Genomic DNA, 18,345 nt, shown 5'->3' with positions numbered 1-18,345 from the left:
ATAAGATAAGCAAAGATTTAAATTTGAAATTAAAAAGATAAGAAAAGAAACAAAAAAAGATTTCAAAAATATATGATTTTAAAATTGGAAATTAGAAAAGATAAGAAATTAAAAAGATTTGAAAAATATTTTAAAAATATAAGATTTTGGAATTTGATTTTGAAAAAGATTTTATTTTTAAAGTTTGAAATTAGAAAAAGATAAGATAAGATTTTTAAATTTTGAAAAAGCTGTGATAAGATTTTGAAAAAGATAAGATTTTTTTGAAAAAGATATGATTATTATTATTATTTTAAAAAAATTGACTTTTGAAAACTTGACAACTAAGATATGATAAGATAAAAATTTTGAAAATTGAAATCTGAATTTTTTTTTGTTAATTTTCGAAAATTAAGTTGAAATAAAAATAGAAAAGATATATATTTTTAAAATTTTTTAATTTAATGATGAAAGAGAAAAACAAGTAAAAGACACAAGACTTAAAATTTTTAGATCTAATGCTCCTTATTTTCGAAAATTTTGGAAGGAAACACAAAGGAACACCAAACTTAAAAATTTTAAGATCAAAATACAAAAAAGACTCAAGAACACTTTGAAGACTAACAAGAACACAAAGAACAAAATTCAAAGATTCAAAGAATACAAGAACATGTAAGGAACACCAAACTTAAAATTTTTTAGAAAACCAAAAAGAAATTTTCGAAAAATACAAAGAAAAACAAAGAAAACACCAAATTTAAAGATTTGACACAAGATTTAACCCAAGAGAAATTATTTTTGAAAAGTTTTTGAAAGGAAGATTCAAAATTTCGAAAATTGACCCAAACAAAAACAAGAACAAAGACTCAAAGGACACGAAAATTTAACTAAGAACAAAATAAAAGACTCAAACACCAAACTTATAAATTGAAACAAGCTTCAAACAAAAAGACATTAATTTTGAATGGTTTTTAGAAAAAGGACTAAAAAATTTAGAAAAGAAAAGAAAAAAATATTTTTGAAAAAGGTTTTAAAATTTTCGAAAAAAATTGAGGAGGAAGAAAACAAAGATTAAACAAAGAAAAGAAAGAAATTTTTGAAAAGTTTTTTATTTTTTCCAAAATTGAAGAAGAAAACAAAAATAAAAGACTCAAATAAAATAAAAATTACCTGATCTAGGGAGCATGACAATCCGTCAGTTTGTCCAAACTCAACAATCTCAGGCAGCAGCGCCAAAAATTTGGTAGCACGAATCCCACACCTTCGTACTGTTGTACCAGCAATTGCACTGGGTTTTCCAAGTAATACCTAAGCGAGTTAGGGTCGATCCCACGAGAATTGTGATTTGGAGCAAGCTATGGTTATCTTGCAGGTCTTAGTCAGGCATAAGAAAGAGTAGGAGATGTTGGTATGTTATTTTTAATTGCATATAAAAAATGGGAATAAAGAAATAGGGTAATTAGAACTCAGAAGTTGTGTAAACTATGAAAAAAAATGGTTAAGGTTTGCAGTTGCTTAGTCTTTCTGAATTAACTCTAGCATTCCTGTCTGCTCAGCTTGTGAATGATCTCTTTCATGACAGGATGTAAGTGATTGGCGCCTTTATTGAGAGGTCGTCAATACTCCTTCAGATCTGAACCCCAGGGTTAGTGTGGATCCATCTCTGCTTGAGGGTGAAGCACGTACAGTTTATTCTCCTTAATGATCCTACTCAAAACGTCACAGATAAGGTCGGATCTTTTGGATCAGATAATGCTGCATCATAGGATTCTAGCCTCTACCACAGAGACCCTAATCTCCCCGAAATTGGCTGAACTAGTGTCCTGAGAAGTCCCCAACAAAGTTGTGGATTAGCCATCCGAGAGATGTATGATTCAAGCTGGTGGTGTGTGCTTTCCACTGAAGTATTCACACGAACCCAAGTAGACGCGGGTGTTTGTCAGGCACGTTCATCTTAATGTGATGAACAGAGCTGATTGTCACTGATCATCCTATCCACGACGTTGAAGTACGAATATACATCTTAGAATTAATCAAACACGGATCGGAGAAGAAACAGTAATACTTTTATTAATTCATAGGACTCAGCAAGGCTCCTCCCTTCAATCTAGGAGGTTTAGAAACTCATACTGATGTAAAATACAAAGTAAAATTCGAATATGGTGTGTAAAAGTCTGAATAATATAAATTTAATCTCTTAAATACTAAACAGATGACTAGTAAGGGTAAAACAATCTATTTAGTGCTAAAATTCACTTTTTGGGCCTACTTGGTGAGTGTTTGGGCTGAGCTTTTATGAGATCCACATGCTATGAGGTCTCTTGGGCGTGGAACGCCAGCTAGGGGTCCTCTCTGGGCGTTTGGATGCTGGGCTCTGCTCCTTGGGCGTTAGACGCCAGAAAGGGGGCAGGAAGCTGGCGTTGGACGCCAGTTTTGAGCATTTTAGTATTAAACAAAGTATGGACTCTTATCCATTGCTGGAAAGCTTTGGAAGTCAGCTTTTCATAGCCATTGAAAACTCTCCATTTGGATGTCTGTAGCTCCAGAAAATCTCTTCCTAGTGCAAGGAGGTCAGATTTGGACAACATCTGCAGTGCTTTTTCTCTCTCTGAATCAGACTTCTGCTTCAACTCCTCAAATTCAACCAGAAAATACCTGAAATGGTACAAAAACACACAAACTCAAAGTAGAATCCAAAAATATGAATTTAACACTAAAACCTGTAAAAACTTAATAAAAACTAAATAAAACATTTTAAAAATTATATGAAAACTATGCCAAAAAACGTATAAAATATCCGCTCATCACCATTTCACCAAGACTGCGTCATTGGTTTTGAAGACCACTCACTCTAGAGCTGCACTATACTCCTCTAGCAAGAATTGAACGGATATTTCAATGCACTTCTCCAAAGCATTGACTACTGGTAGCCCCTTGAACAAAAGTTTACTGCTCTTTCTTCTCTTTTTTATTGAGTATTTCTCAAATTTTTTAGCTGTTATATAATAAATTCCCAAGCATTCTCCCATGATATATCCTTTTTTTTAAATAAATTAATTTCTAATCCTCGTATCATCCATACAATTGCAAACCAACAATTTATCCACCTTCTTCTCCCCAATCTCACCTCCTCTTGCTCACACCAATATTCAAAGAAACTTCTCACCCCTTTTGACCTAACCCATGTAATTTTTCCCACAACCATAACTTTATACCCCCAAACGAAAAGCATAGTTATAACAAATGAATAGGTGATCTATATCCTCATCATCCAACCACATAAAACACAGGTTACCTTATTTGCACCCACCATGTTAACTGGGACAGCCTTTTCATCGTGTTGAGCTTGCCTAAGATCAGAAACCAGCCCATCATTTTCACCCTCGGTGGTACTATTTTTCACTAGATATTATCAAAAGTATGATGTGTTTCAGCAAAGTCCCATGCTTTTGACTCCACCGAAGTAATGAATAACTTTACTGAAAAACTTCCATCCTTGGAGCGACTCCAAATGAATTTATCTTTTGTACCTGCATTTAAATAAGCTTTTTGTATTAATACTAGTAATTCTTCGTAGTGTTTACACTTCCATTCAAAAAAATATCTCTTCTATCTCAGGTTTTAGATTTACCTAAAGTCATCCCAAAAATTACAGTTAGCAATAATTTCTACTTGTTGGGTAGAAATCAAATAAATTTTATAGACATAACCTATATTATAGGAACTAACAAAGAAGAATTTAGTTTTGCATTGTAAATAGTGTATATGTTTTGGTTAAAATTTAAAAGTTATTTAATAATGTTGTAATAACAAATAGGGTTAAATATGATTTTGGTCCCTAAAGTATAGGTTAAAATTTTTTTTCATTTTCAATCTTTTTTTTGTAAACAAATTAAAATGGTCCCTAACGTTTAACTTAATTTTAAAACTTTGGTAGCAGAAATAGAGGTAGAGGTGGATCGTGGACAACTTCTTCTTCTTCTTCTCTTCCTCTTTCTTCTTCTTCCCTTCCTCCTTCGTAGGAGTTTATACACTCTCCTTCTCTTATTTTATGATTTTTTTATTTTATGATTTTTTTGTTATGAACAATTTGATCTAAAATTTTAAGATTTAAATAAAAAAGATGATTTTAAAACTTAATTTTAAACCTTAAAGACAAATTGTATACAAAAATTTGAGAAATAAAAAAAATTTTCGATCTGTATTTTAAATACCAAAATCATACTTAATCTTAAAATATATATACAAATTTCAATATTTTTCAAAAGGCACCGGTATAACTCTATGCAATTCTTGTGCTTGTGACTAATTTTTTAGTTGTGTATTTTTTTTCAAATTCACTATTAGATTAAAAGTTTGTATTTTATAAATTATTTCTAATTTTGAATCAATTAAAAATTATTTGATATATTTTTTACATATTCAAAAGTCAAAGTAATACATGTTTAAAGTGTACAGAAATAAAATCTGTTCAATTATACTCTTATTGGAATCATTCTTGCAGGTTAGTTTTTTTAATTTTTAATTAATAATATATAATTTATTAATTAATCATTTAAAATATTAAATTATTATTAATATATTTTTTAATGAGATGAGTTGAATTGTGCGTATTACTAAGAAAAAGGCCATATGTGAAGAGAGATCAAACAACTCAGCTAATTCTCTTTATAATGGATATAAATTATGATTCGATATATATAAAAAATCGGATATAAGTCACTGAATAGGCAAATGACATCGATGTTAATATAAGTAAGTTATACTAATACTTTTGTCTTTTTAAAAGTTAATTTTTATCTCTCTAAACGTTGAATTACAATCTCATAAAGACTATTTGTACCAAATTATTTTCATAAAAATTGAACAACAATAAAACTATATTCTTCTAATAATTCATATTCATGTATGTTTTAAAGTTTTATATTACTATTAATTTTGATATATAAAAAAGTTCAAAGATTATTAGCATATATAAATTAAAATTGTATAAAGAATATAATTTGCAACACATAATAACTTTCTAATCTAATGATAGGCTTTACAAAAAATTATTCCAATTAAAATGAAAGTGATTTAATGTTGTAACATTAAATTAAACTTATACATGTATTATTTGGTACTAATTATATATATTAAAAATTTATTAAGTAAAAAATTGGTTCAACTAGCTTGATCCACATATTCACACATATATAGTAAGGTTTATGTCACATTAGCATTTTTTTTAGTTAGTTGACACTACTAGAGTACTAGGATCTAATTGAAAATGATTTAATTGGTGGCATGCTCATAGATTTGACATGGATAGTAACACTTTAGTCTTCTCCTTTCAGTAATTTTACATTGGAATCAAATTGAAAACGATTTGAAATATAGGATTTGTTTGGTATATATCTATTTTATTTTCTCATTTTCAAAGTTTTGCGAAGAAGGAAATAGAAAAAGTAGAAATAAATAAACCATATTTCTTGATATATATCATTTTGTTGTGTTATTTTATTTACAAAATTTAAAAACTAAAAACCACAACAAAAAATGAAAATCAAACTGAAAAATCAAACAAAATAGGCTCAGACAAATTAAAATTGAGAAACATGAAAGGTAATGTTGACAGTTAGAAATTAAAAACAAAAATAAATAAAAATAAAAATAAAAATAAAGAGCATCTAATTAAGTGCTGTTAATATATTGGATTGAATTGATTGAGTCCAAAAAGAAAGCAATAGAGACAGAAAAGGCAGATGATAATGACCATTAAGTCATGTACAATTGTACATAGGGAGATGGTTGGAAAAGATGTCTTGCCTAATCTTTTTATATATATATATATATATATATATATATATATATAAAAGAAAAAAGAGGAAGAAAAAAAAGAAAGAAAAGAAGGGGAAGACCAATTTTGACATTGAACAAGTGTGGACATTATGTTGTCATGCAAACCCTTTGAACCAATGCAATTCTTTCAAATTTTGGTTCATTTTGTGTCCTTTTTGGTTAATATGTCGATATTATGTCCTAACATGTCCCAGCTCCTAGCTCCTCCAATATCCTACACCACTTCCATTATACCAACCCCATGTTATAAAGATAAAAGCTGCTTCGCATCTTGATTTGATTATTCAGACATGGCTGAAAGTAATAAAGCAGAAATTACCTGTAAACATTTCTACGTGGAAAGGAGTGATAATAGGTACTACAAGAAAAATGTTGAGTATTGTCGACAGGGACAGATCTAACACTACAAAAAAAAGTGTATTTAACGATGTAAAAAATCGACAGCTATCTCTCTCGTCGATAATTTTCGACGGCTTGATGTCGATATTAAAAAGAAAAGATAATTAAAAATAAAATAATAAAATCGACAGCTTGGTCGACGATTTTTTAATGATACCATAAATCTATCTTTATTATTGTCATATTGTCGACGAACTGAAAGTTGAATATACTTTGTTTTTAAAAGCGACGGACATAGCGTCTATTTTAATATTTAAAATATCGACAATCTTTTTGTCGATAAATTTAAACGGTCCAAATTACTTTCTAAAATCAAATAAATGGTGTAGATTTAATATATAAAATAGATGTTAAAGGCTTAACTTTTTTTCAAATTAAAATCGACAGACTTACCGTCAATTTTTATTACTAAATACACCATCCCCGCGCCCACTTCCCACTCCAAGTTTAGAAACACAATTTTATCCTTTTCTGCATTCGAGCGTATCAGAATTCAGAAACACCAACCTTCATTCTCCTCTGCCAGCATCACAGTTGCGCTGCTGTCACTCCGTTTGCTCGTGCCGCCACTGTCGCTCCTCAGGTATCCCCTTCAATTTCATTTGGAAATTCCTAAATTCCCCTTGATCCTCTCCACGCCGATGACCCCTCTGCTCTTCAGGTATCCCCCAAACCCTGAATCCCCCTTTCCCCCTTTGATTTTCTCTTGTTTTCAATTTCTGCTTCATGCTAATTCGCTTCCCCTGTTCTGTTTTTTTCCAATTAGATTCGTGTGCCAGAAGGTTGTGATCTTGTTGCTGTTGGAGCACTTGCTGTGGCATTTGGCACTTCTCATGTAGCACTTGTGCATAGAGCTAATTTAACCTCTGGTCAGGTATGTCATACGTAGTTAATTTTTATTTATTTATTTGTTGGTTATGTTTATATCTCTTTAGAGTGGTTGAAAAGTTGATGAAATTGTAGGTGTTGGTGGTTTTGGGTGCAGTAGGAGGTGTAGGGCTTGCAGCTGTTCAAATTGAAAAAGCGTGTGGTGCCATTGTCATTGCTGTTGCTAGGTAGTACTAATTTGTTTCAATGCAAGGTTGAATATGACTGATATAATTGTTATGCATTTGATTGATATTTCCATTTACTAGATATCCTTTAGAGTTGAATGTTTATTGTTTTGCATAACTCGGTTTCAGGGGAGCTGAAAAGGTGTAGATTTTGAAGACTCTTGGTGTTGATCATGTCATCCCTGCTAACATAGCTCTTGTTAAGGTATACTATATCATGAGTTAAGTCTTGATTGATCTAATTAAACTAAAGAGCTTATCTATTATGGAAGCTCTATATTTGCTTATCTATACTAAAGACACTCTGAGTCAATGAGTGGTTCGAAAAATTACATGCAAGTCTTTTTTCATAACATATTCAATTTTTAATTATAACTAGCTTGTGCAGTGAATCAATTATTGGTAACAATGATAAGTCTTATCCTACAAACCAAACTAATTACATGAATAAATGATGCAATTTGAACTCTACCATAAAAGAAACACACTACAAATACGTTAATGGCAATATCGCAGCTACACTCATGCTATAACTCTCTTTCGTTCTTCCTTTTTACTTCCCAACTTTCTTTGATTTATTTGTTTTTCTTTTTCTTTTTCTATTTGCCCCCTAAAAATGAGATACCTTCAATTTAATGGTGCCATTATATGGAACCTCTATATTTGCTTATCTACCTTCAGGAAAGCTTGGCTTGAACTTTCTGTATTATAAATTTTTTTTGTATATTAAGCTCAAACTTATTTTCTGCATTCACCTTTATTTTCTCTTATCTTTGTCATCAGTGGGATTTTATTTTTGCGTCATGTATCATATTCCACATGAACATCTTTATTAGGGGTGAGGGAGGTATCCACTATTAACAGAAAAAAACATTTCTCAAGACTAGATGTGGATGGACTTTAGACCAAGTGGATGAGTAATTTGGATGACTACAAACTTCACAAAATTAATATTAAAATAGGTAAGACCGATTAATAAATACCTTAAGATAAGTGTCAGATGACATGATGATTAGATGGTCAGATGGATCATAAACCAACAGTCGAGTCAATACAATCACAACACTTCTTTTCTCAGATTCTTCTGATTCATAGTTTTTTCTGCACTTATTGTTGAGACTTTGGTTGACACCTTTACAAAGATGATCATCGTGTTGTTCCTCTTTCGAAAAATTCTCATTTCTCTCACGCTGATGGAAATAAAATTACCTTAGCATGGGTAAATTCTGGAGAACTTTTGGAGTGTTTGATCATTTAACAAATAAGTGGTCTTCCTAAAGTATTCTTCTTTTGCTGTAAATTATTAAAGCATTCTAATACGCCATATTTTTATAAAAATTAGTTTCGTAAATGTATTCTAACTCCCCACATTATTGAGTACAGAACACATTCATGAAAGAAAGCACTTACCGGTTGACTGTTGTATGATAATGTGCCTTGGTGCACTTTGTTTTGTGATCTAGCTTTTCTGTACTTTTGAGTCGGAGGTTCCATATATTTGCTGTAGTTTAGTGGAAGTGGTTTTCATGCTCAAAACTCTGTCTTACTCTTACATTTTATGTTGATGAATATTGGTAATGGGTTGTTTAGTTATCTTTTTATATTTAGGCAGGGGATCCTCTTTATGTTCTGCTCTGCTGTTGGCTAGCTGCAGTTGGTGCTGGTCTTCTGAAAACTGAGGAGATTTTGGAAAGGGTGGTGAGGCTACGGATCTCGAATGACATTGAATTTGAGGAGCAGAATTTTATTGCTTTGATGAATTAAGCAAGAGAGGTTGGTCCCTTCTTCTATCTTTGTATCTTACAAGTTTTAGTATATTGATATTTGATAAAAATGCTTCATGTAAATCACAAAATCAGCTGCTACAAATGTTTGATTATAAATGAGACTCTTGCTTAATACTACTTTGCATTTGACTGGGAGTTGTATCAGTTTATATTAACTGACCGAATCAGTCTAAATGGTAAACAATTTGGCTCAGAAGAATGGTTAAAAATGGTGCTTCAAAGTTTTCTACAGGCTTGTTATTGTTCTTGTCTGTGGGAGGACATTATGATATAATCTCATATATAAATAAATTTAATAAATTATTTTCCAAAAATAAAAATGGTATTCGAAAAAATCTAAGAAAATAAAAAACCTTAACAAGGGATAGAGTAGGGTTTTGATTTGCCTTAGTTGGGAAGATTGATTTTTGCAATGGGACAAGATGGATGAAACTGCCACTATGGTAACACTGGCCTTTTCAGTTCCAACCGTACAATAACTAAAAGCTTACTCCCTGAAATTAAAATATCAATAAAATGCTTCATAGAAAAATATTAATAATCCAAACATAAACCTCAGAGTCCATCCTCCCTTGTCACTTTGGACCGGGAAAGATTTTCTGCCACATTGCCAAATTTGTGTCATAGTTATCCTTAGCATTTTGTATTAGAAAAATCATTAAGGTGTGTTTGGAAACTTGCAATAATAATGAACCAACTCAGATCTAACTAAATCTAATGCATATTATTTATAATTCATTCAAAATGCGATGGATCATTCGGAAACACAGCATAGGGCATATCTAATTAGCCATAGAGTAAAAGCTGACAAGTTTTTTAATAATATTGCTGTATCTACTGGTCCTATACAACTATACTACTAGTTTGGAAGAGTTCTTTAATATGTATCTGAATATATTATAAATTGTGTACAGGATATGGTTGGTAGAGACAGAGATCGCGGCTGTGGCCGTGGCTGAGGTCGACGTCGAAAGGGGAGGCTTAGGCTTTCTACCGGTCACCTCCTTGACTGCTCCGACTCGGATGATTATTTAGACGAGTATGATTAGGTTATTTAATTACTTTACTTTGAATATTAGGTATTATTATTAGTGGATTGCAATTTAAATGAATATAAGTCTAAGTTTAGTTATTTATCTTGTCTTGAGTCTTTATGTTAGTGAATTATTTATTATTTTGATAAGTTTGTAAACTAATTATCTAATATTTAATATAAATTTTATTTTATATTTATATTATTTTTTGTCTTGTTATCTAATATTCTATATAAATTTTATTTCTATATTTAAAAGTTTATTTGCATTAGTTGGTTATTATTTTTCAAATAGAAAAAGTAATTAAAACATATAACTATTAAAATTGACGGTAAAGCTGTCGCTTTTAAAAGTTAAAATAGACAAATCTAAATAATTAATTCGACGGCAACTGTGTCGATTTTATTCAATCACATATCGACGACGTTGTCGTCGATTTTATTAAACATATTATAGACAAAAGTGTTGTTGATTTTATTGAGTTAAATATCGATACAAATGCTGTCGATTTTATTGAATCAATTATCGACAAAGAAAACGTCGATTTTAAATAATAATATCAACGGCAATATTGTCGATTTTATTAAGAATGTAAAATTCTCACACCCATGTTACAGATGTAACAAACATCGATTTTATTAAATTATTATCAATGGCTATGAAAGCCGTCGATTTTATTAGCATTTAAAAAAATCGACAAGCTTTATAGCGATCAACTGCGCCGTTTATTTTGCCTTCGAATTTCAATATTATCGACGGCTTAGCCGTCGATTTGGCCGTTGATTTTAACAACGTTTCTTGTAGTGCAAGTGCAGTGGTGTGGGGGCAAGTGCCTCCACAACGATTTGGAATTTTTTTTGAGTAGTATATGCTAATAATATTATTTGTCCCCATTAGATTATTAAATTTGACCCCACAATAATTTTTTACTTAACTTTTGGTACTTAATCGTCAATTTGAAATTTTATATTAGATATTCGTTAGAATGATCAATTCTCATATTTAAACGAAATTAGTGTTCTTTTTTAAAAATCAACTTAAAAGAATATTATTTATCTTCTTTTCAAATTAGCTTTAATTTTTGCGTAGTAACTATATTAATTGAAACAACTTTTTTAACTATGAATATCAATAAGAGTCGGCTTCTAATTATGTTGGAAATTGAATTTTTAAATGATTATTTAGTAATATATATGGAAAGAGAAATTTTGATGGTAGTGTTAAGAGAAAAATTACTTAATTTTTAAAAAATATAAAACCTAAAAGAATAGAATTTTAAATTATATATTATTATTTAAATTACTATTTTAGTGTTTTAATTTGTATATTAGATATTTTGAAGGCTAATCATATTTTACAATAACAAAATATAATCATAACAGTAATCATGCTATATGTACATAAAAAATAATTATCTGTAAAAAATATAAAATATACATTGAAAATAAGTTAAACAATACATGTATTTATACATAAATATATAGTGGTTAATAGATAATTTAATGTTTAATTATATATATATATATATATATATATATTAATTTATTATAAAAATTATTATCATGTTATATAAATTTTGCCCCCACTACTAAAATTTTTTGGATCCGTCACTGATTGTCGAATTTATCGTTGAATTTATCGTCGAAAAATATCAGCCGGTATAAGTCTCACTGGTAAATATTTACCGTCGGATTTATTGCATCTGACGGTAATTATGGTTGAATTTTCCGACAGAATATAATAAAATGAAAACAGATTTTTCGTCGACGTTAACATTTGGCGCCACTTCGTACGATTTTTGCCATATTACCGGCAGATTTATCCAATGCTGATACCGATAAAAATGTTATTTAAACTTTTTATAAAAAATAATGGTATCGTTGGAATATTCTGACAGTAATTTTGATGGTAGTGTTTTTTTTAATTTAAATTATCTTTTTACGTCCATTTCTAGTGTACCCTAATAATTGACAATTGAAATAGTGCTTCAAACTTGATGTGAAGTACGAAAATTTAAATTACAAATACCAAATGATGGTAACTGAAATATTTAAAACAATGCAAACTATATTACATTCACAAAACTATATTTATATTCACTGAAACATATATTATGAATACGCAAAGTTTCTTAAAGAAATACATATAACAAAACTATGTTTACATTAACCCTAATCAAATTCATCATCTTCTTCCTGTGGTTTACCATCCTCGTCTTTAGATGTAGTTTTATGATTATCATCGAACTTGTCTTCCTCTTCTTCGTTGCAATCGACCCCATTTTCTTCTTGAAGATCGTCGTCCTCTACTGGAAGTGCGTCGGCATCTAGTCCAAAGTCTATCATGTCATCATCTATAACAGCAGACCAAAGGGAAATTGGCTCACCGGTGTCAATCACCCTTTTCGAAGGAGTTGGGTCGTCGATCTGATAAGGTTCCTGACCTTCTATCATGTCATCAGACTCAATGTGGCCTCTTAGCTTAGTCTTAACCACAACTACGCCCAATTAGAGTTGCATGAACCCGGATAAAGTAAATAATATACCTGACGTGTATTTTGAGGTAGAATAAAACGATTGTAGTGCATATATATCCTGGTTATATTTACTTCAGTGATATTGTGGTCCTTATGCTTTCGTGTTCCTTGTCGCGAACTTGGATCATACCATTCACATTTAAACACGCAACCTTGTATGTAATGCGACAGAAATACTGTAATTCAATTATGTTGTGCAACACGCCAAACCAATCAGAATGGACTGATGCATGTGCATTATAGTTATGTTTTTAGTGATATTTCATAAAGAATAACCATGAATCTTGCTTAATAATGAAGTGTTCTATGGTTAATTTTTCTTTGTTATTGCAAGTAGAGAAACAATAAATCTTGATTGACAATGAAGTCTTTTATTATTATTTGAATATTACTTTGAGTACCTTGGTTTAATGATTATTGTAAGAAAGTGTCAAGAAAGAAGAAAGAAAAAAAACACAAGAAACACAAGCCACCTAAGGTCCAATATAAAGCCAAAGAAGCATGTTGCACGCCAAAAGAAGGAAGCGTGCCTCCAAGGCACACCTTTAACCTTCAAAGAATGAAGCTAATAAAGCCTGTTGCACGCTAAGAAAAAGAAGCATGCCTATGAGAAACGCCAGGAGAAAAGACTCTAAGGGCTAAATGAAGCGTGTGACTGATGAGCGGATAATTTATACGCTTTTTGGCATTGTTTTTATGTAGTTTTTAGTAGGATCTAGCTACTTTTAGGGATGTTTTTATTAGTTTTTATGCAAAATTCACATTTCTAGACTTTACTATGAGTTTGTGTGTTTTTCTGTGATTTCAGGTATTTTCTGGCTGAAATTGAGGGACCTGAGCAAAACTCTGATAGAAGGCTGACAAAGGACTGCTGATGCTGTTGGATTCTGACCTCCCTGCACTCGAAATGAATTTTATGGAGCTACAAGACTCCAAATGGCGCGCTCTCAACGGCGTGGGAAAGTAGACATTCAGAGCTTTCCAGCAATATATAATAGTCTATACTTTATTCGAGCTTAGACGACGCAAACTGGCGTTCAACGCCAGTTTCATGCTGCATTCTGGAGTCAAACGCCAGAAACACGTCATAAACCAGAGTTAAACGCCAAAAACACGTTACAACTTGGCGTTTAACTCCAAGAGAAGCTTTTGCACGTATAAAGCTCAAGCTCAGCCCAAACACACACCAAGTGGGCCCCGGAAGTGGATTTCTGCATTAATTACTTATTTCTGTAAACTCTAGTAGCTAGTCTAGTATAAATAGGACATTTTACTATTGTATTAGACATCTTGGTTTCGTCTTTTATCTTAGCATCCATCTTTGGACGTTTAGTTCTTAGACTTTGGGGGCTGGCCATTCGGCCATGCCTGAACCTTGATCACTTATGTATTTTCAACGGTGGAGTTTCTACACACCATAGATTAAGGTGTGGAGCTCTGCTATTCAATTCGGCTTATTCTTACTCTAAGATATTCGTTGCACTTCAACATGATGAATGTGATGATCCGTGACACTCATCATCATTCTCACCTATGAACGCGTGATTGACAACCACTTCCGTTCTACCTTAGAACGAGCGAGTATCTCTTAGATCCCCTAACCAGAATCTTCGTGGTATAAGCTAGAACCCTTTGGCGGCCACTCTTGAGGATCCGGAAAGTCTAAACCTTGTCTGTGATATTTCGAGTAGGATTCAGGGATTCAATGGCTGTGACGAGCTTCAAACTCGCGATTGTTGGGCGTGATGACAAACGCAAAAGAATCAATGGATTCTATTCCGACATGATCGAGAACCGACAGATGATTAGCCGTGCTGTGACAAGAGCATTTGGACCTTTTTCACTGAGAGGATGGAAAGTAGCCATTGACAACGGTGATGCCCTACATACAGCTTGCCATGGAAAGGAGTATGAAGAATTGGATGAAAGCAGTAGGAAAGCAGAGATTCAACAGGAACTAGCATCTCTATGCACTTATCTGAAATTTCCACCATTGAATTACATAAGTATCTCTATTTTATTTTATGCTTTATTTATTATTAATTTCGGAACCTTTATAACCATTTGAATCCGCCTAACTGAGATTTACAAGATGACCATAGCTTGCTTCATACCAACAATCTCCGTGGGATCGACCCTTACTCACGTAAGGTATTACTTGGATGACCCAGTGCACTTGCTGGTTAGTTGTGCGAAGTTGTGACAAAGTGTGATTCACGTTTGAGAGCTCCAAGTCTATTGGCGCCATTGTTGATGATCACAATTTCGTGCACCAAATTTTTGGCGCCGTTGCCGGGGATTGTTCGAGTTTGGACAACTGGCGGTTCATCTTGTTGCTCAGATTAGGTAACCTTCTTTCTTGTTTCAACCTTTATTTTCTTTTCAAAAAGTCTTCCAAAAAAAAAAACAAACAAATTTAATAAAATCATAAAACCAAAAAAAGAAATTTTGTTTCTTGTTTGAGTCTAGTGTCAAAATTTAAGTTTGGTGTCAATTGCATGTTTTAATTTTTCTTAAATTTTCGAAAATATATGCATTGTGTTCTTCTTGATCTTCAAGTTGTTCTTGATTATTTTCCTTATTTGATCTTTAATTTTTCTTGTTTTGTGTCTTTTCTTGTTTTTCTTGTGCATTTTCGAATTGTTAGTGTCCTTAGTACAAAAGTTTTTATGTTTGGTGTCTTGCATGCCTTTCTTTTCTTAAATATTTTAAAAAATATGTTCTTGATGTTCATCATGATCTTCAAAGTGTTCTTGGTGTTCATCTTGACATTCAAAGTGTTCTTGCATGCATTATTTGTCTTGATCTTAAAATTTTATGTTTTGTTTCATTTTGTTGTTTTTCTCTTTCTTCATTAATCCAAAAAAATAAAAAATTAATATCTTTTCCTTATTTTACTCATAAATTTTGGAAAATTGGGTTGATTTAGTCAAAGATTTTTAAAATTTAGTTGTTTCTTGTTAGTCAAGTCAAAATTTCAATTTAAAAATTCTATCTTTTCAAATCTTTTTCAAAATCAAATCTTTTTCATTTTTCTTTTATGTTTTTTTTTCCGAAATTTTTTTAATTAATTTTCAAAATCTTTTTCTTAATTTTATTTCATAATTTTCGAAATTATTTCTAACATTTATTGTTTTGATTAAAAAATTTCAAGTTTGTTACTTTCTTGTTAAGAAAGGTTTAATCTTTAAGTTCTAGAATCATATCTTTTAGTTTCTTGTTAGTCAAGTTATCAACTTTAATTTCAAAAATCAAATCTTTTTAATTTCTTTTTCAAAATAAATTTCAATCATATTTTTTTCAAAATTTAATTTCAAAATCTTTTTCTAACTTCTTATCTCTTCAAAAATTTGACTTTCAAAGCTTTTCAACTAATTACTTGATTTGTTTTTTTTAATATTAAAAATTTACTATTTCTTATCTTTTCAAAACCACCTAACTACTTTTTCACTTCTCATTTTTGAAAACAACTAACCACTTTTTCAAAATTCTTTTTAAGTAACTAAATGTTTTAAATTCTAATTTTATTTTATTTCTTTTAATATTTTCGAAACTAACTTAATTAATTAAATAAAAATAAAAATATTTTTCTTTTCACTCTTCTTAAAATTTGAATACTCTCTCTCTCTCTCTCTCTCTCTCTCTCATCTCTTTTTATTTATTTTATTTATTTACTAACCTTTCTCTTCTACTCATCTAGTAATTCGAACCCTCTCCCTCTCTCTGTGTTCAAATTTTTCTTATTCTCTCTCTACCTCATTCTTCTATTCTTCTTTTTCTCTAACACATTAAGGAATCTCTATACTGTGACATAGAGGATTCCACTACTCTCTTTGTTCTCTTTTTTTCATATGAGCAGGAACAAGGATAAGGACATTCTTGTTGAAGCTGATCCTGAACCTGAAAGGACTCTGAAGAGGTAGCTAAGAGAAGCTAAAGCACAACACTCCAAAGAGGACCTTACAGAAAATTTCGAAAAAGAAGTAGACATGGCAGCCGAACCCAACAACAATGCTAGAGATGCAATGAAGATGCTTGGTGACTTTACTGCACCAACTTCTAATTTCTATGGAAGAAGCATCTCAATTTCTGCCATTGGAGTAAACAACTTTGATGTTAAGCCTCAATTAGTTTCTTTAATGCAGCAGAATTGCAAGTTTTATGGACTTCCATCGGAAGATCCTCATCAGTTCTTAGCTGAATTCTTGCAAATCTATGATACTATTAAGACCAATGGAGTTGATCCCGAGGTCTATAGACTTATGCTTTTCCCCTTTGTTGTAAGAGACAGAGCTAGGATATGGTTGGACTCACAACCTAGAGAAAGCCTGAACTCTTGGGACAAGTTGGTCACTACTTTCTTGGTCAAATTCTTTCCACCTCAAAAACTGAGCAAGCTTAGAGTGGATGTCCAAACCTTCAGACAGAAAGAAGGTGAATCCCTCTATGAAGCTTGGGAAAGATACAAGCAATTGATCAAAAGGTGTCCTTCTGACATGCTTTCAGAATGGAGCATCTTGAATACATTCTATGATGGTATGTCTAAATTGTCCAAGATGTTATTGAACCACTCTTCTGGTGGACCTCTTCATCTGAAGAGAACCCCTGCAGAAGCTTAGGAACTCATTGAGGTAGTTACAAATAATCAGTTTATGTACACTTTTGAAAGAAATCTTATGAGTAATGGGATGACTCAGAAGAAAGGAGTTCTTGAGATTGATACTCTGAATGCCATCTTGGCTCAGAACAAAATATTGACTCAGCAAGTTAATATGATTTTTCAGAATCTGACTGGATTGCAAGCAGCATCCAGTAGTACTAAAGAAGCTTCCTCTGAAGGAGAAGCTTATGACCCTGAGAATCCTGCAATGGAAGAGGTGAATTACATGGAAGAATCCTATGGAAACACCTATAATCCTTCATGAAGAAATCATCCAAATTTCTTGTGGAAGGATCAACAGAAGCCTCAACAAGGCTTCAATAATAATGGTGGGAGAAATAGGTTTGGCAATAGCAAGCCTTTTTCATCATCTTCTCAACAACAGACAGAGAATTCTGAGCAGAGCCTCTCTGACTTAGCAACCATAGTCTCTAATTTATCTAAGACCACTCTCAGTTTCATGACTGAAACAAGGCCATCCATCAAAAATTTGGAGGCACAAGTGGGTCAGTTGAGTAAAAGAGTTACTGACACTCCTCCTAGTACTCTCCCGAGCAATACAGAAGAGAATCCAAGAGAGAGTGCAAGGCCATTAATATAACCAAAATGGATGAACCTATAGAGGAGGAAGAGGCAGTGATTTCCAGTGAGGAAGACCTCAATGGACGTCCACTGACCAATAAGGAGTTCCCTAATAAGGAACCAAAGGAATCTGAGGCTCATATAGAGACCATAGAGATTCCACTAAATTTACTATTGCCATTCATGAGCTCTGATGAGTATTCTTCCTCCGAAGAGGATGAAGATATTATTGAAGAGCAAGTTGCTCAGTACCTAGGAGCAATCATGAAACTGAATGCCTTGATTCAGCAGAAATTACCTCAAAAGAAACCTGATCCTGGAAGGTTCTTAATACCTTGTACCATAGGCACCATGACCTTTGAGAAGGCTCTGTGTGACCTGGGGTCAGGTATAAACCTCATGCCACTCTCTGTAATGGAGAAACTAGGGATCTTTGAGGTACAAACTGCGAGAATCTCACTATAGATGACAG

General features: G+C 32.0%; 1 non-coding gene and 1 pseudogene across 1 annotated transcript; one reads left to right on the top strand and one right to left on the bottom strand.

The window, feature by feature from the left end:
* The first annotated feature begins 6,110 nt into the window (after window positions 1-6,110).
* On the top strand, window positions 6,111-10,294 carry LOC130939768 (uncharacterized; annotated as a pseudogene).
* A 6,731-nt stretch (window positions 10,295-17,025) lies between these two features.
* On the bottom strand, window positions 17,026-17,133 carry LOC130943202 (small nucleolar RNA R71). Its single transcript, XR_009071730.1, has one exon. It is a non-coding gene; the product is annotated as a small nucleolar RNA R71 (small nucleolar RNA).
* Between the last annotated feature and the right edge of the window lie 1,212 nt (window positions 17,134-18,345).

The sequence above is a fragment of the Arachis stenosperma genome, chromosome 7 (genome assembly GCF_014773155.1).
Source record: "Arachis stenosperma cultivar V10309 chromosome 7, arast.V10309.gnm1.PFL2, whole genome shotgun sequence".
Taxonomy (NCBI): domain Eukaryota; kingdom Viridiplantae; phylum Streptophyta; class Magnoliopsida; order Fabales; family Fabaceae; genus Arachis; species Arachis stenosperma.
Note: the sequence above shows the minus strand (reverse complement) of the source record. Positions and strands in the feature narration are given on the sequence as shown.